The sequence below is a fragment of the Monodelphis domestica genome, chromosome 1, assembly GCF_027887165.1.
Source record: "Monodelphis domestica isolate mMonDom1 chromosome 1, mMonDom1.pri, whole genome shotgun sequence".
NCBI lineage: Eukaryota > Metazoa > Chordata > Mammalia > Didelphimorphia > Didelphidae > Monodelphis > Monodelphis domestica.
The window spans coordinates 487,476,776-487,501,613 of NC_077227.1; the positions used below are offsets into that span (position 1 = coordinate 487,476,776).

At 35.4% G+C, this 24,838-nt stretch overlaps 1 pseudogene; it reads left to right on the forward strand.

Annotated features, from left to right (window-relative positions):
- Positions 1-22,977: 22,977 nt before the first annotated feature.
- LOC100026467 (voltage-dependent anion-selective channel protein 3-like) lies at positions 22,978-24,276 on the forward strand (annotated as a pseudogene).
- The last annotated feature ends 562 nt before the right edge of the window (positions 24,277-24,838 follow it).

Sequence of the window (24,838 nt, forward strand, 5' to 3'; positions counted from 1 at the left end):
CCAGCTGTCTCCCTGCCAATTGTGGTCAGCGCCTGTCCTGAGCCTTGTGTAGCTGTGATAGCTTGGTACTCCCTCCCTGATGGAACCCTTCCTCAGAGATACCAGCAACCACTGGAGTCTCAGCACAGTAGGTAGGGGAGGGGCTCTGGGACCTTCCTTCTTTCTTTTCCTTAAACCAGAGAAGTCAACCTTCTCTGCATACCTTTTAAGTTGAAGTGAGCAGGAGGGTCCCCTGGCTCTGTCCTGTTGTTGGATTTGCTTTTGTGTCCCCCTCGAAGCACTTTGTTTTTAATTGCTGTGGAAAGGTTTTCACAGAAGGCTTGACTTATGCTGTTTCTAAGCTGCCATCTTGACTCCCAGAAAAAAAACCCCAAGGCATATTTTAAGTTAGGATATGATATATAATGCAAATTGACAAGTACTGTAGCTGAAGAAATAGATAACATATAATCTGTACAAAAGGTCTTTTTAAAATGGAAAACATGATAGAATAGTACACATACTTTTTTTAGAGGAAATATTACATTTTCTTGCTTTGGAGAATAGAATTGATGTTGTCCACTGGTCTGACCATTATCAGCCACTTTAGATTCATTTACTTTTCAAGTTTACAGAGAATGTCCTGAGGTACATTACACCACAGGAAGCTCCTCAGAGGTAAGGTTTTTTTGTAAACATGCACTAAATCATTTGCTCCTAGTTTCATTATGCAAAAGCAGCCATACATGGAATTTCCTCATCAAAAATCCTACATTCAGACAAAAATTTCCATTGCAAATGAGCATTTTCAGAACACAAATGCTATGTTTTCCTTCTCTAGTCCTGGTCCTCATGCATATGTATAAACATGTATACCTCAGTAAAAGTCAATTAGTCTTTACTGTCCATTAATAATCAATAAATTAGTTAATTGTATTTGTCAAACATACTTTAATGTCAAACATACTTTCAATACATTATGGTGGAGCTGTGAATTGGTTCAACCTTTCTGGAAAGATATTTGGAACTATGTCCACAAAGCTATTAAATATGCACATGAAACTGTTACTAGGTCTATAGCCCCATAGAAATCAAGAAAGAAGAAAAGGATGCATATTAGCATAATGTATTATATGTATGTATATATATATATATAACAGTTTATATGTATGAACATATGTATACATAAACTATTTTTGTGGTGCCAAAGAATTAGAGAATGAGGTGATAACCATCAATTAGGGAATGACTGAATAATTTGCAGTATATGAAATGAATGTGATTGATTACTATATTGCTATAAGAAATGATGAAGGGTATAGTTTCAGAAAACCCTAGGATGACTTGTATGAACTGATGCAAAGCGAATTAAACAGAACTAGGGGGACAACTTACTTAATAATAAGATTATGAAGATAAATAACTTTGAATGAATTGGGAATTTTGATCAATACAATGATCAACAAAAACTTATAATGAAACATGTTGTCTACCTCAAGATAGAGAGGTAATGGACTCAGAAAAGCATATTTTCATTTCATTTCGTTCCTTTTCTTTCCTTTCCAATATCACTTTCTTTTCTTTGTCTTTGTCTTTTTCCCCCTTTCTTTTCATTTCTTTTCTCTCCCTTCTCTCCCCTGCCTTCTCCTATTCTTTCCTTTCCCTTCCCCTTTCCCTTCTCCTCTCTCCTCTTCTCTCCTTTCTCCTTTTCTCCTTTCCTCATCTCTCTTCTTTCTTCCCTTTCCTTTTCCCTCCCCTCCTCTCCTCTGTTTTCCTCTCCTTTCCCTTCCCCTCCTCTCTTCCCCTTCTCTTTTATTTTCTTTCTTCATTTGACATTGTAAATATATGTATTAATTTTGCTCAACTATATATATATGCATATACATACATATATATATATGTGATGAGTTTCTTTTTCTTTACCTTCTCAATATATAGAGGAGGGAGTGTTTTGAGAGAGAGAATGTGAGATTGAAATAAAAATAAAATTGAATTTAAAAAATTACACAAATTGAATTTTATGTTTTCAACCTAATTTATCTTTTAATTCCTGATTGCTGGACTTGTAATTATAGCAGCATTTAGCTCAAGTGATTGTCATATTTAATTGTCATAATTAATAAATATTACCTGCTGACTGACTCATTTCTATCAAGGACTATTATACTGTATGTGTTGGGGCATACATATATCCCAACAAGGTAAAAGACAGAAAAAAATAAAAAGGTTCCATCATTATTGACTTACTCATCCCAGTCCTTTTTGTGGTAACAGAATCTTGAAATGAATTTGATGCCTATCAATTTATTCTTGACCGAACAAACTGTGGTATATAAATGTAATCGAATATTATTGCATCATTTGAATTAATGGATATGAGTACTTCAAAAAAGCATGGAGAAATTTATATGAAATGATAGAGTGAAATAAGCAGATAACACTGAAAGAAAATTCATTGCTGCATAATTGTATGTGCCCATATTGACATTAGAGATGATGAAATGCATGTTTCCTCAAAGAAGTGAGGGCCTACATATGCAGAATGGTATATATGTTATCAGAAGTCAATGGTGTATTATTTGGTTTTACTGAATTTTTGTTTTTATTTATTATGAGAGTAGGTATTTGGGTGAGAGGTGGAGAAATCTGGAATTGACTTATGGAAGAATTATAATATTTTTTCAAAGATTGTGCAAAACTAGTATTACAGTGAAATATTCAGATACTCACTTTTCTTTCTTAAGGGTTACCATTATCCCCCCCCCCCTTTCTTTGCTATCCTCTTATCTCATGGTGTTTCACCCTATATTGTTCCTTCTTTTCACTGATAAATTCCTAGAAAGCATTCTCCATAGTAATAGCCCACCAACTTACTTTTTATCTGACACCCTTAAGTTATGGAAATGTAAAGACAAAAATCAAAGCCTGCCCTTAAGGAAATTATATTCAATTGGGGGTAGGAGGCACACTACACATGCACTGATAGATAAATGCAACTAAATCCAACCAACTAAATTCAAGAGGAAAAAAAAACTAACCTATTCCACACACCTCTTCACTTGTAATTGGCTTTAAATGACACTGCTTTTGAAGGTATTTCATCAAAAGTCAACAATGATCACTTAATTACTAAATCTAATGGTCTTTTCAGTTCTCTTCCTCCTTAACTTTTTTCAGCATTAAACACTGTTGACCTCCTAGAAGAATTCTCTTTTTTTGTGTTTTTAAAAAAACTATATATTATTTTGAAAAATCAACTCAAATCTACCTTCCTCTTACCCTGATTCTGAGTAGGAACATAAAAAAAAAAAAACCCAAAATCATTACAATGTATATTCCACATATTGGAATGTATATATTAAACTTAAATAAAACACATGGACTATATCCAAAAACAGTTTCTCATTCTCCATTTTGAATCCTTCCCTTCTATATCTCAATATGGGTAATACTTCCTTGGAGTAAATGGGATATTCAGGGAAGATTAGCATGTCATCCACCTTTGGTGTCTATCTTCTACCTACCTCTCACCTGTGATTCCCAGAAACTGTAGCATACATAGCAGCTATATCCCAGCTAAATCATCTTGGCATATGGGCTAAACCGTGTGTGGGGGGTAACTGACAGGTCTCAAACCTGTTAGTGAGTTAGGGATATGTCTACCACAAGCATGTGAAGGCTTCCTTTGATAGAATGGGTAGATGAGAACAATTTGTACTAATAGCCATGAAGATAGCTGAAGCAGGCACTGTGGAAAGTGTAGAGCTTGGTCAGACATCAAAGAAGCTAAGGTCATCAATAGTATTCTGGGTCATTGCCAGTTGTCCTGACTTTTGCGTTGCCACTGGACTCAGGAAGACAGAATGAGGCTAAAGACTTTGGGTAACACTGCCTCACTTAAATCCAATTCATTCTCAAGATATCACAACATGATATCATTGGTCCTTTTTGACATGAAAGATGATCAACAATATGTTTCTTTACTAGACCTCTGGAATCCTGGTTGGTCATGCATAGTAGTAATCCATCAATGAAGGGAAGGGAGAAGATCTGCAGAAGATATTTGTACTGAGTCCACAAGAAAGGAAAAGAAGTTGGCAGCCCGAGTTGAGACTGAGGGTGGGGAGAGAGCATCCCAAGCATAGGTGACATCCATTTCAAAGGCACAGAGATGGGGGAAGCAGAAGTAGATCATTATAGCTGGATTGTAGACTAAAAAGAGGTTAGTAAAGTGTAAGGCTACTGGAAAGGTAGGAAGGGACTAGATTACAGTTTTAAACAACACATATGGTTTATATTTGGTACTGGAGGTCAAATAGAACAATTGGAGGTAACTATTGGTAATGAGGAATGGGAATGACAAGACTTACCTTAGCAACTGAATAGATAGATTAGAGTGGGGAGATGATTGAGTTAGGAAGACAAGATAAAAGGATATTAATGTAGTCCAGGTGAAAGGTAGTAAGGACTTGAATTCAGATCATGACTGTGTGAATATAGAAAAGGGAACACAGATTTAAAAAATATTCAAAAGGTAGAAATTATTAAATTCGTCAAAGATGGGTGACATTGAACAATTCAAAATGACTCTGAGTTTCTTAGGCAGGTGACTAGTAGGATGTTGGTGCCCTCCAGAGCAATGGAAATTTTTGGAAGACAAGAAAGTTTTTTGGGAAAAGATAATGAATTCTATTTTACACATATGGAGTTTGAAATATTTCTAGGATATACAGTTCAAGATGACCAAAAGGCTATTGGTGGTATGATATCATGTGGAAAATAAGGGTCAGATATAAAGATTTGGGAATCATCTACTTAAAGTTGATAATTTAACTTTTTGGAACTAATGAGGTAACTAAGAGAGAAATTATAGAGGAAAAAGTGAGAAGATAGTTGCACAAAGGTTCTATTGATAGACCTGTGAAGTGATCCAACTATTTTTCAATTTGGAATTTGAATTTGTAATTAAGGAACATATTAGAACTTTTTAAATAAAAAATGTCCATAACCCTGAACTCAATTCCACTGCTGGCTCTAAACCCCAAAGAAGTTAAAGACAGAAACAAAAGGACAAGGAAAATATTGAAAATAGGATCCTTTTCTTTAACATAATTTTTATATTATTTCATTAAACTTAAGAAATGTCAACAAATGTGAGCCCTTTACAAAGAAGAGAAAAAAGATGATCACACCTAAAACTGTGGATCTCCATTAATAGCCAGCTTTTTGTCTATAATAAATTCAACATATTAGATTCCAGACTCTCTTGCTTATCTGTCTTTTTCTGAACTTTCTCTCTTCTCTTTTTTTGCATTTAAAAATACTTTAATGTTCCTCCCCATTATTATTTTCCATTTTTTTCATCCCTAAGGCTAATTCCTCTCAACTACCTTTGTGTTCCCTATTAAAAATGCTTGTTCTAGCAGCAATTCAATGATCTAGGACAATTCTGAGGGACTCATGAGAAAGAACACTTTCCCATCCACAGAAAGAATTGTGGGAGTAGAAACACAGAAGAAAGACATTTCCTTGATCACATGGTTCAATGGGGATATTATTGGGGATGTAGACTCTAAAACAATCACTCTATTGCAAATATTAATAATATGGAAATAGGTCTTGATCAATGATGCTTATAAAACCCAGTTGAATTGCACATTGGTTATGGGAGGGGGGAGGGAGGAAAGGATAGAAAGAACATGAATTATGTAACCATGGAAAAATATTCTAAAATAATTAAATTAAAAATATATTTAAAATGATTGTAAAAATATCTAGACAATGAAACCAAGTCTACACATTGACCATGTCTGAAAATATAAGTTAATCTTGGCAACACAAACTTATCACCTCTTTGTCCAGAGGTAGGCATTATGGTGCATTTTTATCAGAGTTTCCAAGTGTTTAAGGTTATATTTCTTCAGAGTATTGTAGTTATTTTATAAATTATACTCCTACTTCTATTCATTTTACTTTGCATCAGTTTGCATAAGTCTTCCCAGATTTCTTTGAATTTATCCTGTTTTGTCAAAGTAAATGAGTAGTTGAATAAATTAGATAAATTCCATTTCATTTGTTATATAAATTCATTTAGTCATTCCTCATTTGATGGATACCTCTTTAATTTCTGGTTCTTTAACACATGAAGTACTAATTGCAGTACTCTTTGTGGCAGCAATAAACTAGAAAATAAAGGGGACACTTTTGATTGGGAAAAATCTAAATAATCCCATGCTATATTCATTTAATGGAATATCATCATGCATTAAAAAAGATGAATATCAAGTATTCAGAGAATCATGGGAAGGCATGTATGCACTGGTAAAGAGCAAAATAAGCAAAACTAAGTGAGCAATAATATACCCAATGAAGGCATCAAAGTAAACAAAAAGGTCACTTAAAAAATCAAACTCTAAGTAATATAAAAACCAATAAAGTCCTAAAGATGAGATAATGAAACATACCTCTTCCTTCAATCAGAAAACTGGGATATTACTAGGACAGAATATTGTATTTATTGTCTAATGTGGTCTCTGTATGATAATTTTTTTGTTTTAATTGTATTTCTTTGTCCAAAGAGCAGTTCAGTCTTGGGGATGGTATGGATTACCATCCTATAAAGATGAAAGGTATAAAATCCATTAAAAAAATTTGTGCTTCCACAAAATGACATCATGGAAAATGTTTTACATTATTACACATGCAAAATCTTTATCTGATTGCTTGTTGTCCTAAAGAGGAAAGGGGAAAAGAAGGAAGAGAGGGAGAGAATTTGAGTAATAATTTTAAAAGGAAGGTTAAATTGTTTTTAAAAGTAATTGAGAAAAAAATAAAATATTAAAAACGTATGTTGAGATGAAATTTTAAATCCTCAGAAGGAATTGATTTGGGGAATCCATATAAGAGAGAGTTTGCTGACTGACATTATAACTATGGAATATGCACAAATGCACACTGAATTCCGAGCCCTTTCAGTCCAAACTCAGCATTTTATTGAGAAGGAAACGTGGACCCAACAAAAGAAGATGATTAGATAAAGATTACATACCTAGTAAATATCCGAGACTTGAACTTTTCTTATGATTCCTGATTAAGTGTTACATTCTGTAGCATTCACTATAGCTTTAGAAGAATGGGAATAATAGGATAATGGAGCAACATCCATAAAGAGGAACCAGAAATCAAGCCTTGTCATTTACAGTGTATCAGCATGAACTGTGAAACCACATTGTTATCACTCAAGAAATGTAGAGTTAAACACAACTGGGGTTCACCTTTTTTTTTGCATAAAACTTTCATTAAAGGAGCAAGGTTGGTAGTGTTGCCTTATTAACTGACATCCCTTAACTAGACTTTTATTTTCCCACATTCTTTGGCTCCCAATTGCAGTTATGCTGGAGTTTACAACTTTCATCCACATGAAAAGGAAAGGCAATGTCTAGTGGTAACCTGTCTCCACAAAGACTGGCAATCCTGCATAATTTATTGGAATGTCTATTAGCCTAATGACAAGTGAGGGATATAAATTCCATTTGTATCTCTTCTGCCATAGATTTTAGATTTCTTCATTCTCCTCTTTTACCTTCTTAGGAAGCAGGTTGTTTGTCCTAAGGCATACTAAACCACAAGCTTATGTGCTTGCTATATGGTCTATTATTTATCCCACAGCTCTGAAGCTATAACCTGTAACAATGACATCACCACTGATGACAAATAACTCTTGGTGATACTTGTTTTCCAGAATCCTAGTTAAGGGAATTATTTAATGAAGCTGAAATCTACATTACTTAACATTGCATCACTTAACATAACATTACAGTATTATTTAACAATAAAAACTCTAAAAATGATGCTGGGGAATTAGGTGCCCAATTCTAATTATTGTTAATAGTTCTTGCTTTCCTTATTCCCTGTTCAGTGTGATAAAAACTTGGCTCAAATTCCACCTACTATGGAAATGAGCCTACCAGTATTGCATGAAAAACAGATCTCAGGTATAACTGCAACTATTTTATTTGTGTTCTAAGAGAAAAACTGCGACCCTGGTTGTAGGAGTGGGGGTGGGGGTGGGCGGAAGAATAAATGTTGATGACTTCATTTTGACAGCAAATATTCATTGTCAGAGAAGATATCAAATGAGATATTTTTGACTTTCATATTTCTATCTTAATAAAAACAATAGTAACAATAATGGTAACTAGCATTTTTAGTGAACTTTATTCTTTCAAAATGAATATTTTATAAGGTAAGTTGCACTGATTTTACATATAAGGAAACTGAGATTCTTGGAAATAGAATAACTGCCATTTACACTGAGATTTAAAGTTTCCAGGTATTTTGCATACATAAATTAATTCATTTTAGTCTTAAGACAACTCTGTGGCATAGGTATCTAGAAACAATGAGGTCATATAGTCAGGAAGTCCTCCACTGGAATTCATCCTCATTTACCTATTAGCCCTATGACTTTAGGCAAGTTCCTTAATCCTCGGCCTGTTTCCTTATCTGCAAAATGAAGGTAGTAACAGAACCTACTTGACAGGGATTTAGTGAAGAACAAATGAGATATTCTACATGAAAAATTCTTCACAAACCTTAAAGTATATAAAGATATTCGTTATTATACATGCAGATATTATATCCACATTTTCCAGATAAAGAAACTGAGGCACAGGACAGTTAAGTGACTTGCCCATGGTACATAACTGGTAAATATTAAAGGTAGGATTTGAACTTGGGTATTCATGACTCAAATATAACACTCTAGACACTATGTCATTTGAGGTCATGTCATTAGTAAATGGTGGAATTGGGACTTGTCTTCAGATGTCAAATCCATTACTTATTTCTCTAAATTACACAGACTCTCTATATCCTGGATCAGTGAGATATAGTGCAAAGTGCACTAGACCAGGAATCCAAATGCTTGGATTCTAGTTCTGCTCTGCCATGAACAAGCTATATTGTTCTGAATGTCATTTAACTTCTACGTGTCTATGTCAACTATAAAGTGGAGACATGGACCCTGCTGACCTTTCATATTTGTGTGTGTATGTGAGTATATCAAATAAGATTCTCTATAGAAGGCAGCATGCTGTAGAGTAAGGAAAATTAGATTGTCAGAAATTTTTGTGGTTCAATTGTATACAAGTCCATGACCCCATTTGTGGTTTTCTTGGAAAGATATTGGAGTTGTTTGCCATTTCCTTTCCCAGCTCATTTTACAGATGAGAAATTGAAGCAAATGGGGTTAAGTGACTTGTTCAGGGTTACATAGCTAGAAAGTGTCTGAAGATGAACTTGAATTTGAACTTAGGGAGATGAGTCTTCCTGACTCCAGGTCTGACACCATCCACTGTTCCATCCTAGGTTCAAATGCCAGCTTGAGGTTGTCATCTCCAGTCACTCCATTTCTTCATTTGTATAAAATAATTTTGTAAGGTCCCTTTTAGCTCAATGAGTCTGATTATCTATGTGAAAGCACTATTTGTATGTTATTTATTGTTACTATCATTGAGAATTCCTAGGTTTTGATTCCTAATGATTTCTTAACTATTCTTTCTTATGGAAATTAAATTCACTGATTTTATGGACAAAGGGAAAAAAGACTGGAATGTTTAGAAGTTTGAATGGATGTGGTGCATATTAAAATTAAAACAAGTTTAATGTAATAAGTAACAATGAAAAAATAATCAAGTTGACATCTGAAGACAAGTACATCATTTTGGGAATATGTGAGCATGGATTACCCACCCATGTCATATTTTGTAGTCTTCTAAATTGAGGGGAAGTTGTCCTTTAATAAAAATCTGCTCAATTTGGATCAGGGATAGAATTGCCAAAAGTAAAGATTTCAGTTTGATTTTCTCTGTCTCAGACATTCCTTCACATAAAACAACACAACAAAGCCATTACTGAGATTTTTCAAAGAATATCTCAGACAAAGAAGGCATCTCAGTGATAGATTGAAGTTCAATAGTGGGAATAGGCAAAAGATTTACCCTGCCTTTTCTGTTAAAATCAGTCTCTACCATTCCTTCTTAACCATGTAAAGACAAAATTCTCCTTGTTCTTGCAACAAAAGGAAGACTCTGAGGCCTGGCATATGTTGGATATACTTACTGTCTTTCCACTATTGGCCCTTGCTTGCTACCTATGTGAATGTTTGGCTTCCCATGTGAATTAATAAAGGAATGAAAGAACATTTATGTTCCAAGAACTTTATTAAGTACTGATACAAATGGAAAAATGAGACAGCAGTTGCTCTCATAAAATCACATTTTAGTAGGAAGAGACCACATGTATAGGATGGTTACCTGCAAGGAAAATGGAAAGATCTTGTGGTTCTTGGGGTGAACTGGTAGATCTGATGACAATACCAGGGATGTTAACAGCCACAGGAAATAGATAAGATCAGGTGGGACCTTAGGGATGGAGACAGTGGGGAAGTCTGATTGGTCCACCATGACTTCCTACTCATTCAGGTGCTACAAGTGACTATATCTCTAGCCTATGACTACTGGGAAGGAGATAGTAGAATTGAGGATAAGGGTGCTGAGTGACTTTCTATTACCTCACACAGAGTTAGGGTGGATCCTGTCAGTATAAAGCTAGGAGGGGTCGCTCATTACTGGATGGATGGAGTTTGTTGTAGCTGGGTGGAGGGACAGGCAGGATTCCCTGTGGCTTCTTCCTCAAGCACACAATGGGCTATAGTCAGTGGGCAGGCTGGGGCTAGGGAGGAAAAGGACTCTGCTACTCCTTGACTCTCCTTTTGGGCCATTAAGCTACCCACTGAACATAAGGGTAGCCTAAAATAATAAACTCTAACCAGGATGGGAAGAAAAATAAAACCTAGAAGAGATATGATAAAAAAATTTAATTTTATGAATAATAATAGCAATATTGATAATAATAGTTAGAATTTTATAGCATTTTAAGGTTTGCAATGTGTTTTAAAAGTATTATCTCATTTGATCTCCATAACAACCCTTTGGGGGTAGGTGCTACTATTCTCATTTTACAGATGAGGAAACCGAGGCTGAGGGAGGTTAATTGACTTATCCAGTATCACACAATTAGGAAATGTTTGAGCATATAAATGAATTAAACTTTTTTTGATAACAGGCCCTGCCCTTTGTCTACTTTGCCTCTGTTCATGTGCAGTATTGACAAAGATTTCTTTAATAGCAGCAACCCAAAATGGTGATGATCCTTAAAGCCTGAAGCTAATTGGCTCAGTGGATAGAGATGGGAAGTCCTGGGTTCAAATTATGGCCTCAGGTACTTCCTAGGACAAGTCACTTAAGCGAAATTGTCTAGCCCTTATAACTCTTTTGCCTTGGAACTGATACTTTTAGAACACTGGTTCTGAAGTTAACAAGACCTGAGTTCAAATCCCGATTCAGACACTTACTAGCTGTTTGATCCTGGGCAAATCATGTAACCTGGATTTGTCTCCATTTTTAACTGTAAATTAGAGATAATAATAGCACCTACTTTCTAGGGCTATTGTGGGGATCACATATAATAATATTTCTAAAGTGATTAGCACATCATAGGTGCTATATACATGTTTATTCCCTTCTTTCCTCAACTCATTTTCTCTTGATGTTATAGTAATTGAAGATAAAGGGAACCAATCATTTTGATAAATTGAAAGAATACTAACCTTGGAGTCATAGGTCTTGTGTTTAAATCTCATCTCTGCCATTTGCTACCTATGGGCAAATCACTTCACCTATGTGGATCTCAGTTTCCTGTAAAATGATGGGTTTGGGAAGAGATAGTATGTTGTAAGAGAGGGGCACTGCACTTGGAATCTTCAAGAACCAGTTTTAAATCCTGCCTCAGACACCATATAGAGATGTGATCTTGGGCAAATCACTTAACCTCTCTGTGACTTGGTTTCCTCATTTGTAAAATGAGTGGGTTGAACTTAATGGCCTCAAAGGTCCCTTCTAGCTTCAAATTTATGGTCCTATGGATACCCAGAGGATTATACCATGCAAGATGGCATATCCCTAACCTGTAGAGGGATACATCAAAGAAGACATCTGGATTCTTTCATACACTGTTCTTGGATTTTATTATTAGTCAGAATCTTGAGCTCTGGGGACCCTTGTCCTGAAACTGTCTGACATTTTTCATGTTCTTAGTTTCACTTCACTCATATGTGGTCAAAACAAGTTTTAGCTTTTCTGGACCCTTTTTCCCTTTTCTCTGCATCCAGGGGTTCTCATTGTCTGCCTGAAAGAATTTTACTCTCTCATTTTAAGTTTAGCTCGCTGCCTGGTGAGGGCCCAGTTTTAGTGACCCCTGTAGCCAAAGCTATCACACGTGTGCTCGTTATTGCACTGTAACATGACACTGAAGCTTGCCCTGCATTCTATTTATTGATACATTATACAACTCTATTTTGTTCTCAGGATCTAATGAATTCCCCTCGCTTAGCTGGTGGGGGATACTCGAGTGCTAAGGGCATTCTTGGAGCTTCACTCAGGAAAGACAGTCTCTTGTTTGAAGGGGAGCTACCCTCACGTCTCTTTTAAGGGCTTTAGCATCATGCTTGTTTCTGCACTGGCTCTTCTGACCTATCTGTAGCAAAATACTTTGAATGATGGGTAATATAGATTCTTCTATGGCAAAGTCCTGTTTGCTTGAAGAATGAAAACTAAGCTCATGAAAACTTTATATCACACTGTATTGGGGTCTTTTAGAAGGTTGAATTGCTTAAGCTGAAAAACGTCCACTGGACCAAACACCTACTATATTGGATTCTTTTTTATTCTCAGTTGGGCTTGAGTGGAGTGGGAAGGACCATAATGATCTTTGTCAGACTATCAATATGGGTGGAATAGGGTCTCTTAGGATTTTTAGAATCTGGTATGCTTATTGGATACATGAAGCAGAAGAAATACAAATGTATTCATCTGGAAAAAAATCTCTTTTGGGAGGAAAAAAATAACACAAGGATAACTACCCGCACTTTTGTTGTTGTTGTTGTTTTAATGCAACATGGTACCTGTTTTCTGATTGAGATACTTTTATTGATTGAAAAGGGACAGAAACAAAGGAGACATTAGAAATATTGGAAAAAATCTGCCCCCAAAGAAAAAAGACATTCACTCAGAGTACAGATAACCAGTATACTTTTTCTAGATATCTACTTTATATTTGGCTGATAAGAACTTTTAAGATTTTAACCTGGGAAATTGATATGTAGAACTATTTGCTGTCTCTGAAACAACTGTATATTGCCTGTTTGTGTCTTGGCTCACCATAACATAAGAAACCCTGTTTTGAAGCAGAAGGATTGGTTAAACAAAACTTCCAAAAGTCAAGAATTAACAGTGAGTTGGTATGAAAAAAAAAAGTTTTTAGAGCTGATTTATAAAATCTTGGCATCTATACTGCTATATGCAACTTAGAAGATATGATAGGAGGAAAAACTATGATGCCTGGATGAACTAATGGGAGGAGAAATTATATTTTTCCTTTTTCCTGAGGTGCTATCTACTGCTTATGAGGTAGAAACTGTTCAGAATCCAGTTAAAGGAGCTTTGCAGATCTCAGGCTAGGGAAAACTGCTAAAAAAAAAATCAAAGCTCTTACTTTCTGTTTTAGAATCACTACTGTGTATTGATTCTAAGGCAGAAGAGAGGTAAGGGATAGGCAATGGGGGTTAAGTGGCTTACGCAGGTCACACAGCTGGGAAGTAGTCCAAATTTGAACCCAGGACTTCCCATCTCTAGGCCTGGCTCTCAGTTGCCCCCTGGGAAAATTCCTTTTGATGACAGAACTAAATACTGCCTTTGTAGCCCAGAATAGGAGTAACTCCAGTGTAATATTTAGAAGAAAAGTATCACCACCTACAAAGAAATAAAAGAGGCCCAGAAGGGGAACACTGTTTTTAGCAGTAGCTTATAGTACTTAACTGTCCTCAAGGGACACCAAAGACATCAAGGACTTTAGTACAGAATCATGGCTTGTCCTAGGTATACATAGCCCCTTCTGAGTTACCTTCTTATGAGACTATTACAAGTTTGTGCCCATTATTACCTGTGGAGATGCACATTGGTGGAAGAGTATATCTCAAGGTTATGGATGAGATAGTATGTTTAAATTATTCTTTATCTTCTGATAAGTAAATAATTATAATTGATTTAATGATTACATCATAACTGATTTGAATGGAAAGTACATAGTTTGGTATTTAGAAGATACAATGTTGAGTAGTAACATTAGTATACTTTGGATAAACAAACCAATCCAGACTAGGGGAGAAAGGAGTGGCCAGCAGAGAGACAGAGACAGGGAGACAGAAAGAGAAGATTGTATGGAAGGAGTTCCATGATCCATGCTACATTTGTATCACTTTTGATTCTCTATACCCCTCTCCCACTTCCCCTATTCAGCAATACTTCCCTTATAACAAAGTTTAAGAAAAAACCCTCCAAAAACAAATGACTTAAGGGGGGAACCAAGATGTCAGAAGGTGAAGAAGTGGTGAAGTGAGCTCTTATCAAAAAACCCCTCTAACTACATCTAGAAAATGCAATATGCAACAAAGGGACTTCTGGGTAAGCATGGTGGCAGTCTAGATGTGGGACTCTTTCTCTCCTCAGACCCACCGATATAGGCTACCTCAAAAGACCCAAAAAACTATTTTCATAAGAACGAAGGGACTCTACAGTAGGGCGCAGCACTGAAGGTACATGGGATTTGGGCATTTCCACACTATAAGGGAGTGAAAAAGCTCCCACCCAAACGTGAGCTGATCTACCCTCCCCTACCCCACCTATGGAGCCAGAATAAGAGCCAATGCACCCCAGAATCAGTGAGTGAGAGAGGGACACCTCTGGAGTGAGCAAGGGGCACCTCTAGGTCCTTGGGAGTTGACAAAAAATACTGAGGACCAACCCCTGAGAGAAGCTACATCAGAACCCCAGTGGGCTAGGGAATGCAGACTGTGAGCACTCTCAGCAAGGAGGAGCAGAGAAGACTAGCCAACAGCAGAAGCTTCTGAGACACGAGAGCTTGCCTCAGGCAAAATCTTTGCTCCTTGACTCCATATACCGAGAACCTGCGCATCTCACCCAGATCTCTGACTAAAAAGGGAAGGACACCCCACAGTGATGACAAATCCTGCCTAGGAACCACAACTTCCATCCACCACCAAAAAAAGGCATTGACCCTCAAAAATTTTTATGGAGGAAAACCCCAGGCTATAGAGGAAATAGAGGAAGAAATTCAAACAATGCCAAAACCTTAAAAAAATGGAAATTGTCCACAAGCTCTTGAAAAATTTAATTGGAGCTTATCCAAAAGATGGAAGCCTTCTGGCAAGAAAAATGGGAAATAGTTCAAAGAGAAAATAACAGTTTGAGGGACAAGAACTCCCAATTGGAGAAACAGCTGGAAGCCACGAAAAGCAGGATAGGCCAAAATGAAAAGGAAATTCAAAAGATTAAAGCAGAAAATCAAAAGATTATAACAGAAAACCAGGCCTTAAGGACCAGAATTGGACAACTGGAAACCAATGATCTTGCAAAACAGCAAGAATTAATAAAGTAAAGTCAAAAGACTGATAAAATAGAAGAAAACAAAATATCTCACTGACAACGTGACAGATCAGGAAAACAGAGGAAGGAGAGACAATTTGAGAATCATTGACATCATACTACAAAAAATCATTCAAGAAAACTGCCCTGATGTTCTTGAACAAGGGGAAAAAATAGACTTTGAAAGAGTTCAAAGAACACTCTTTTCACTAAATCCCCAAAAGACAACTCCCAGGAATATAACTGCCAAATTCCAGGACTTTCAAGCTAAGGAAAAAATCCTACAAGAAGCCAAAAAGAGACAATTCAAATACAAAGGAGCACCAATTAGGATCACACAAGACCTGGCAGCTTCCACACTAAAAGACTGCAAGATCTGGAACATGATATTCAGAAAGGCAAGAGAAGTGGGTCTCCAACGAAGAATCACCTATCCATCAAAACTGACTATATAATTCCAGGGGAAAGTATGGGTGTTCAATAAAATAAAAAATTCCCAGGTATTTATAAAGAAAAGACCAGAACTAAGTGGAAAGTTTGACATCCAAATACAAAGATCAAGAGAAACATGAAAAGCAAAATAAGAAAAAGAGGGAACAGGAGAAAAATGTTTATTTTTTTTTGTATTCAAACTCTCTTCTTTGAGGGCTTCACCTTCTTTTCAGCTCCACATGGTACATTCACAAAAATTGACCATTTACTAGGTCATAAAAACATGGCATACAAATGCAGAAAAGCAGATATAATAAATGCAAACTTTTCAGATCATAAAGCAATAAAAATAATGATTAGTAAGGGTACATGGAGAGCCAAATTAAAATTAATTGGAAATAAAACAATATGATTCTCCAAAATTGGTTAGATATAGAATAAATCACAGAAACAATAATTTCATTGAAGAAAATGATAATGATGAGGCATCCTTTCAAACTCTATGGGATGCAGCCAAAGCAGTACTTAGGGGAAATTTTATATCCTTGAGTTCATATATTAACAAATTAGGTAAGGCAGAGGTCAATTATTTGGACATGCAAATCAAAAAACTTGAAAGTGAACAAATTAAAAATCCCCAGAAGAAAACCAAATTAGGGATCCTAAAAATAAAGGGAAAAATTAATAAAACTGAAAGGGATAGAACTATTGAACTAATAAATAAGACTAGAAGATGGTATTTTGAAAAAAAAAACTAACAAAATAGACACAGTACTGGTCAATCTAATAACAAAAGGAAAAAAGAAAAGCAAACTAACAGTATCATAGATGAAAATGGAGAACTCACCTCCAATGAAGAGGAAATTAAGGCAATCATTAAAAAATATTTTGCCCAATTATATGGCAATAAATGTGCCAATCTAGGTGATATGGACAAATATTTACAAAAATATAAATTGCCTAGACTAACAGAAGAAGAAATATAATCTTTAACTAATCCCATATCAGAAAAAGAAATCCAACAGGCCATCAAAGAACTCCCTAAGAAAAAATCCCCAGGGCCTGATGGAGTCACAAGTGAATTCCATCAAACATTCAAAGAACAGCTAATGCCAATACTTTACAAACTATTTTGACATAATAAGCAAAGAGGGAATTCTACCAAATTCCTTTTATGACACAATATGGTACTGATTCTAAAGCCAGGCAGGTCAAAAATGGAGAAAGAAAACTACAGACCAATCTCCTTAATGAACATAGATGCAAAAATCATAAATAGGATATTAGCAAAAAGTCTCCAGCAAGTGATCAGGAGGGTTATTCACTATTGTGATATGGAAATCACTTTAAAAGACTGATATATATTAATTTAAGGTCACCAAGGAATTCAGCTATGTAATTCCTAAATGAAAACTTAAGTCAGCTGTCAACTTTTTTTTTATCGTGTTTTAATTACAAACAGGAGGAAGAAAAGTATTAGAGGGAGATAGAGAGAGAGAGGGAAAAAGGGAAAGAAGGAAATAGGGCTTAAATACCCACTCTGCTTAGGCTGAGCCAAAGGCCCAAAACCCTGGATAGCCAAGGCAAAGAAAAGAGATCAGTCCCTATCACTCACGTGACCAAAATGAAGAAACAGTTTGTGAGCTCCTCCACTCCAAGCACCAGGCTCCAACAACCCCCCTCTCTCCTCTCAGGAAGTCCCCAGAACTCCTGAGCTGTCCTCTACCTCACTTCCTGTCTCTCACATGTGCCAATGGTGGCTCTAGCTTTACTTAGGACTGCCCAGAGGTCTGTCCTTCTTGCACATGTCTGTTGAAGGCCATATTCTCAAATAATTGAATCTTGAGTTTTGCTGCAGCCCTTCCTAATCTTGTTACGCTGAGTAGAGATTGTGGAGATTGTAGTTTCCGAGACCTAATTCTGTTATTCCAAGTATCTCTATTGTTATTGATCAGGAAATAGCTAAATCCCATCTTCTAAAGAATGGTCTGAATAGGGTTGAGTAGTTTTGAAATTCACACTATGATCAGATGGGATTTATACCAGAAATGCAAGGATGGTTCAATATCATAAAAACCAATCACATAATTGACCATATCAACAAGCAAACCAACAAAAATCACATGATTATCTCAATAGATGCAGAAAAAGCCTTTGACAAAATACAACACTTATTCCTGTTGAAAACACTAGAAAGTATAGGAATAAAAGGGCCTTTCCTAAAAATAATAAACAGTATATATCTAAAACCATCAGCCAACATCATCTGCAATGGGGATAAACTAGAAGCCTTCCCAATAAGATCAGGAGTGAAACAAGGTTGCCCATTATCACCTTTATTATTTAACATTGTACTAGAAAGACTAGCAGTAGCAATTAGAGAAGAAAAAGAAACTGAAAGTATTAAAATTGGCAATGAAGAGAACAAGCTATCACTCTTTGTGGATGATATGATGGTCTACTTAAGGAACCCTAGAGAATCAACTAAAAAGCTAGTGGAAATAATCAACAACTTTAGCAATTTGGAGGAATCAAAATAAACCCACATAAGTCATCAGCATTTCTATATATCTCAGATACATCTCAGCAGCAAGAATTAGAAACAGAAATTCCATTCAAAATCACCCTAGACAATATAAAATACTTAGGGATCTATCTGCCGAGGCAAACACAGGAACTATCTGAGGACAACTACAAAACACTCTTCACACAATTAAAACTAGATCTTAACAATTGGAAAAACATTGACTGCTCATGGGTAGGATGAGCTAACATAATAAAAATGATAATCCTACCCATATTAATTTTCTTATTTAGTGCCATACCCATTAAAGTAACAAAAAACCTTTTTACTGAATTAGAAAAAGCCATAGAAAAAGCCAAAAAAGCCATAGAAAAAGTTCATTTGGAAGAACAAAAGATCAAGGATATCCAGGTAAATAATGAAAAAATAAATACAAAGGAAGGTGGCCTTGCAGTACCAGATCTCAAACTATACTACAAAGCTATGGTCATCAAAACAATTTTGTACTGGCAAAAAGACAGAAAGGAGGATCAGATGAATTGACTTGGAGTAAGTGACCTCAGCAAGACAATCTACAACAAGATCCCAGCTTTGGGGACAAAAATCCACTATTTGACAAAAACTGCTGGGAAAATGGGAAGACAATGTGGGAGAGATTAGGCTTGGATCAACACCTCACACCCTACACCAATATAAACTCAGAATGGGTGAATGACTTGAACATAAAGAAGGAAACTATAAGTAAATTGTGTGAACCCCGAATAGCATACATGTCAGACCTTTGGGAAGGGAAAAATTTTAAAACCAAGCAAGAGTTAGAAAGAGTCATGAAATGTAAAATAAATAATTTTGACTACATCAAATTAAAAAGGTTTTGTACAAACAAAACCAATGTAACCAAAATCAGAAGGGAAATAAATTGGGAAACAATAACAAAAACCTCTGACAAAGGTGTAATTACTGAAATTTTTAAAGAGCTAAATCAATTGCACAAAAAAAAATCAAGCCATTCTCCAATTGATAAATGGCAACAGACACGAATAGGCAATTTTCCGTCAAAGAAATCAAAACCATTAATAAGGACATGAAAAAGTGTTCTTAATCTCTTATAATCAGAGAGATGCAAATCAAAACAACTCTTAAGAATCACCTCACACCTAACAGATTGGGTAATATAACAGCAATGGAAAGTAATGAATGTTGGAGGGATGTGGCAATGTTGGGACATTAATGCATTGCTGGTGGAGTTGTGAATTGATCCAACCATTCTGGAGGGCAATTTGGAACTATGCCCAAAGGGCACTAAAAGACTGTCTGCCTTTTGACCCAGCCATAGCACTGCTGGGTTTGTACCCCAAAGAGATAATAAGGAAAAATACATGTATAAGAATATTCATAGCTGCACTCTTTGTGGTGGCAAAAATTGGAAAATGAGGGGTTGCCCTTCAGTTGGGGAATGGCTGAACAAATTGTGGTATTTGTTGGTAATGGAATACCATTGTGCTCAAAGGAGTAATAAAGTGGAGGAATTCCATGGGAATTGGAACAACCTGCAGGAAGTGATGCAGAGTGAAAGGAGTAGAACCAGGAGAACAATGTTCACAGAGACTGATTTGCTGTGGTACAATAGAATGTAATGGACTTCTCTATTAGTGGCAATGTAGTGATCCTGAACAACCTGGAGGGATGTATGAGAAAGAACACTATCCACATTCAGAGGAAAAAACTGTGGGAGTAAAAACACCAAAGAAAAACAACTGCTTGCTTACATGGTTCGAGGGGGATGATTGGGGATGTAGACTCTAAATGAACATCCTAATGCAAATACCAACAATATGGAAATGGGTTCTGATCAAGGACACATGCAATACCCAGTGGAATTGCGCATTGGCTATGGGAATGGAGGGAAAATGGGAGGGAGGAATAGAAAATGATCTTTGTCACCAAGGAATCGTGTTTGAAATTGACCAAATTAAAAAAAATAAAAATAAAAGAAGCAGAAATTTTTCTATGTTTTTTAACTAAGGCTTCTACTTTGGGTCTTTGCAAAGAGAGTCCTTTATAGTAGCCAAAACCCATCTAAATTTAATTTCCTTTTAAAGATCTGTCCTTTTTCAAATTCCTGCTGTTGTTTCTCAATTGTGTTTCAGAGCGCTCAACCTTATATCTCATTTGTATTTAGTCTAATAATTATATACCAAAGTTTTTATATTTTAGTACATAAACATATATGTAATGAATATGTAATATGTATGATTTTAAAAGGTTGACAATGAACAAGGCAATATGGGTAAAAAAAGAAAATGCAATATGCAGAATACTGATGGGGAAATACACATAATGTCACAGTGAGTCTATTGTTCAGCACAGCTTGACATAGGTAGACAGAGGGGTCTGCTGCACACAGTGGAATTAAGGTAGAAGCATACCATGTGCAGAGTATTCCAGTACCCAGAGAAAGGCATTGTACTAGGTCAAGAGGAGATCACAGAACAAGACAGGGTTTCCATTTACACTCAATTAACCTTATTCTTGTCATTGTATATAGAATTTTCTTTTATCTTTTTGCTTTGATCTGCATATTAATATTGTTCATGTAAATCTTCCCATGTTTTTTTCAGAATACCTCAATAATAATGTCTTATTTATCAGTAACATTACACAATGTTAATTTATCACAATTATTTATTCTTTGCCTATTATAGATATATTTTGCTTATAGTTGGTTCTTAGAAAACAAAACAAATGAATATTTTAGTGTACTTGGGACTTTTCTGTCTTTCACCTCCTTGAAGCATATATCTAGATCTTTATGCGAAAATGCATGACATTTTAGTTAATTTTTGAGCAAAATTTAGCTAATTTTCATTTTGAAATGATTTGTCCTATTTATAGTTTTACCAACAGTGTATTAGTGTGCCTGTATTCCCATAGCCCTTCCAAACTCAACTTTTTCCAACTTCTACCATCTTTGCCAGTTTCCTCAATTTGTAATGAAAAAGATGAATTGTTTTAAATTGTATTCACTTTTTAGTGATTTCGATTAATCCCTTGCATCATAATTGACTTGATTTTTCTTTTAAAAACTATTTATTTCCTCTTGGTACTTATCTTTTTTCCCCTAGTTTTTTTAAAATATTTAAATAATTAATTTAGAATATTTTTCCATGGTTACATGACTCATGTTCTTTCCCTCCCCTCCTCCCACCCCCTTCCATAGCCAATGAGCAATTTCACTGGGTATTTCACATGAATCATTAATCAAGACATATTTTCATATTATTAATATTTGCAATAGAATGATCGTTTAGAGTCTACATCCCCAATCATATCCCCATCAAACCATGTGATCAAGCAGTTGTTTTCTTGGTACTTATCTTTTAAAGAACATCTCTGTGGTTCTTGGACAGACTAAATGAATTTGTATTTGTGTTAATTCCCTACACACTTTGGTAATAAGACTTTACTCAGTAATATTTTGTGTATACTTCTTAGCTGCATTGAATTTGTTTAGAAAAAACTTTTTTAGTTTCATGGAATTGAAATTGCCTATTTAGTTCTTATTGTTTGGTTCTCATGATTTTTGTTTAGTTAATAATTATTTTCCTAAGCATAGATGTAAAGATACCTTTATCAATTTTCTTCCATTTTAAAAAATGGTGTGATCCTTTATATTTGTGGGACATTACTTAGGAATTTATTATCCTATATAATGTAAGAAGGTAATATTAATCACTGCTTTTTGATTTTCCTAAAAGATCTTATCAAATAGGGATTCTTTCTTTTATGATTCCTGACTTTTGCCCCTCCAAAATAAATTTATTTTTTATGCTAGTTCTATAAAGTAATTCTTCAGGAGTTTGATTGATTTAGTAGTAAATCTGTAATTTCATTTAGTTATGTCACTCTTAGAATGATCAATTTATGAATTGTCATAACTCAGCAGGCATTCTGTATCTCGAATCATGAGGACTGGCTTATTTCATCTCAGTTTATTATTATCTTTTTATGATCACTCACATAGGCTCTTTGGCTCTATGTTGCTTTGATCATCCTAGATGCATACTTCCCAAAGACCTATATACTCCCATTTCTAGTGTGAGATGGAGATCTACAGAATTCTTTTCCAATTGTCACATCCCTCTCCTTCTTCACCACTACTCATTATTCCATTCTCTTGTAGCTTTCTTTTTTTCCTTTCAGTAACTTTCCCCTATGTAATTCTTCCCCCACTCAACAAATATGGATTCATTTTAAGGAGAGATGCATGGGGTTTATTATTTATGATATAAATTCAAATTTTCATCTTTTTTACAATTGGTCTTTAATATTCCCTTAAATCTTTAGTCTCTTAAATCCTTATTCCAAAAGAAAACATAATTTTTCTTTAAAAAATCTAGATGCACACACAAGTCAGTGCGGAGAAGACCTTCAGCTTTGCCCTGGTGAAGAGAGAGTAACTCCTCAGTCAGAGAGAAAATGTGTACCATGCCAACTTACTGTAACCGAGGAAAGACTGCTAAGAATGTCTTCAATAAGGGATATGGTTTTGGTATAGTTAAAATAGATTTTAAAACCAAATCTTTCAGTGGAGTGGAATTTTCCACATCTGGTCATTCCTATACTGATAACTTGGAAACAAAGTACAAGATCTGTGATTATGGGCTTACCTTCATTCAAAAATGGAACATAGACAATACCCTGGAGACAGAAATCAGCATGGAGAATAAATTGGCTGACAGTTTGAAGCTGACTTTTGACACTATATTTTGTACCCACACAGGCAAGAAGAATTGAAGGCCTCCAATAAATGAGACTGTTTCAGATTTGGTGGAAATGTTGACATGGATTTCTCTGGACCAACCATCTATGGCCGGGCTGTATTGGGTTATGAAGGATAGCTTGCTGGCTATCAAATGAGTTTTGATATAGCCAAATCCAAACTATCTCAAAACAATTTTGCCCTGAATGATAAAGGTGCTGACTTCCAATTGCATGCACATGTGAATGATGGCACTGAATTTGAAGGGTTGATCTACCAAGAAGTTAGTGAGAATATTGAAACTTTGATAAATCTTGTTTGGACAGCTGGCAGTAACCACACTCATTTTGGCATTGCTGCTAAGTATAAGTTAGAACACAAAACTTCTCTGTCTGGTAAAATGATGTAATGCCAGCCTTATCGAATTTGGTTATGTTCAGACACTCCAAGGTGGTGAAAAATTAATTCTGTCAGCTTTAATTGATGGGGAAAAAAAAAAACTTCAATGCAGGAAGTCAGAAAGTTGTGTTAGGATTTGAATTGGAAGCTTAATATAGTTTTTCAGTAAAGTATCAGATCTATCTCTGGAAATGAAGAGAAATGAAACCACTCTGTTTTGGCCTTAATATTCATCTATGAAATTTCAATAATGTGAACTTTTTATTCTTCCAGAGAATTGTTGTAGCACCACCACGCTGAAGTCTAGAGGTTTTTGAGTCTATTATAAGAGAGAGATACTTGAAGGAATGCATGGAAGTTGTAATGTTTGTGCCACATTTTAGTTCATTCATTCAGTGTTATTTAAATTTGTTCTTCAACGACAGTGTAGAGTCATGTTATAAAGGAAATGATCTGATCCTCCAGTTTGTAAATCATGTTCTGCCTGTCCTACAACACTTTTTCATGACCTTTTATCAAATTGGTCTCTGGGCAATAGTTAAAGCTTTGGTTTTGCATCAAAGTAAAATAAATTCATCACATTTGGAACATAAAAAATTTTAAAAAATAAAAACTCCAGTAGCATTAGAATTTGAGATTATTGATTTAATTATTTAGCTTTTTCTTGATAATTGTGCTTACTTATTTATTCTATGTTTCTTCTCAGATTATTTGCCATGAAACATTCTGCTCACTTTCCATTTTTTTCTTTTCTTTTCAGGAATATCCTAAATACTTCCCACTTGTTGAAAGGCTATCTTTTAAAAAGATTTTTTTATATCAGATTAAGTTTTGTAGAATATATTATTTTGGGATGCAATGTGGGTTGCTTTGCCTATTGAGATATTCTATTCCATTTTCTTCTGAGATTTAGCTATGACTGTATTGTACTGGAGCTATTCTAATCAATGTTCTTTCTGTAAGAAGGATATGCTAAATTCTTTTTTTAAAAAAACCCTTACTTTCTGTCTTGGAGTCCAAGGCAGAAGAGTGGTAAGGGCTAGGCAGTGGGGGTCAAGTGACTTGCCTAGGGTCACACAGCTGGGAACTGTCTGAGGCCAGATTTGAACCTAGGACCTTCCATCTCTAGGCCTGGATCTCAATCCACTGAACTACCCAGCTGTCCCCATCTGTAACAAG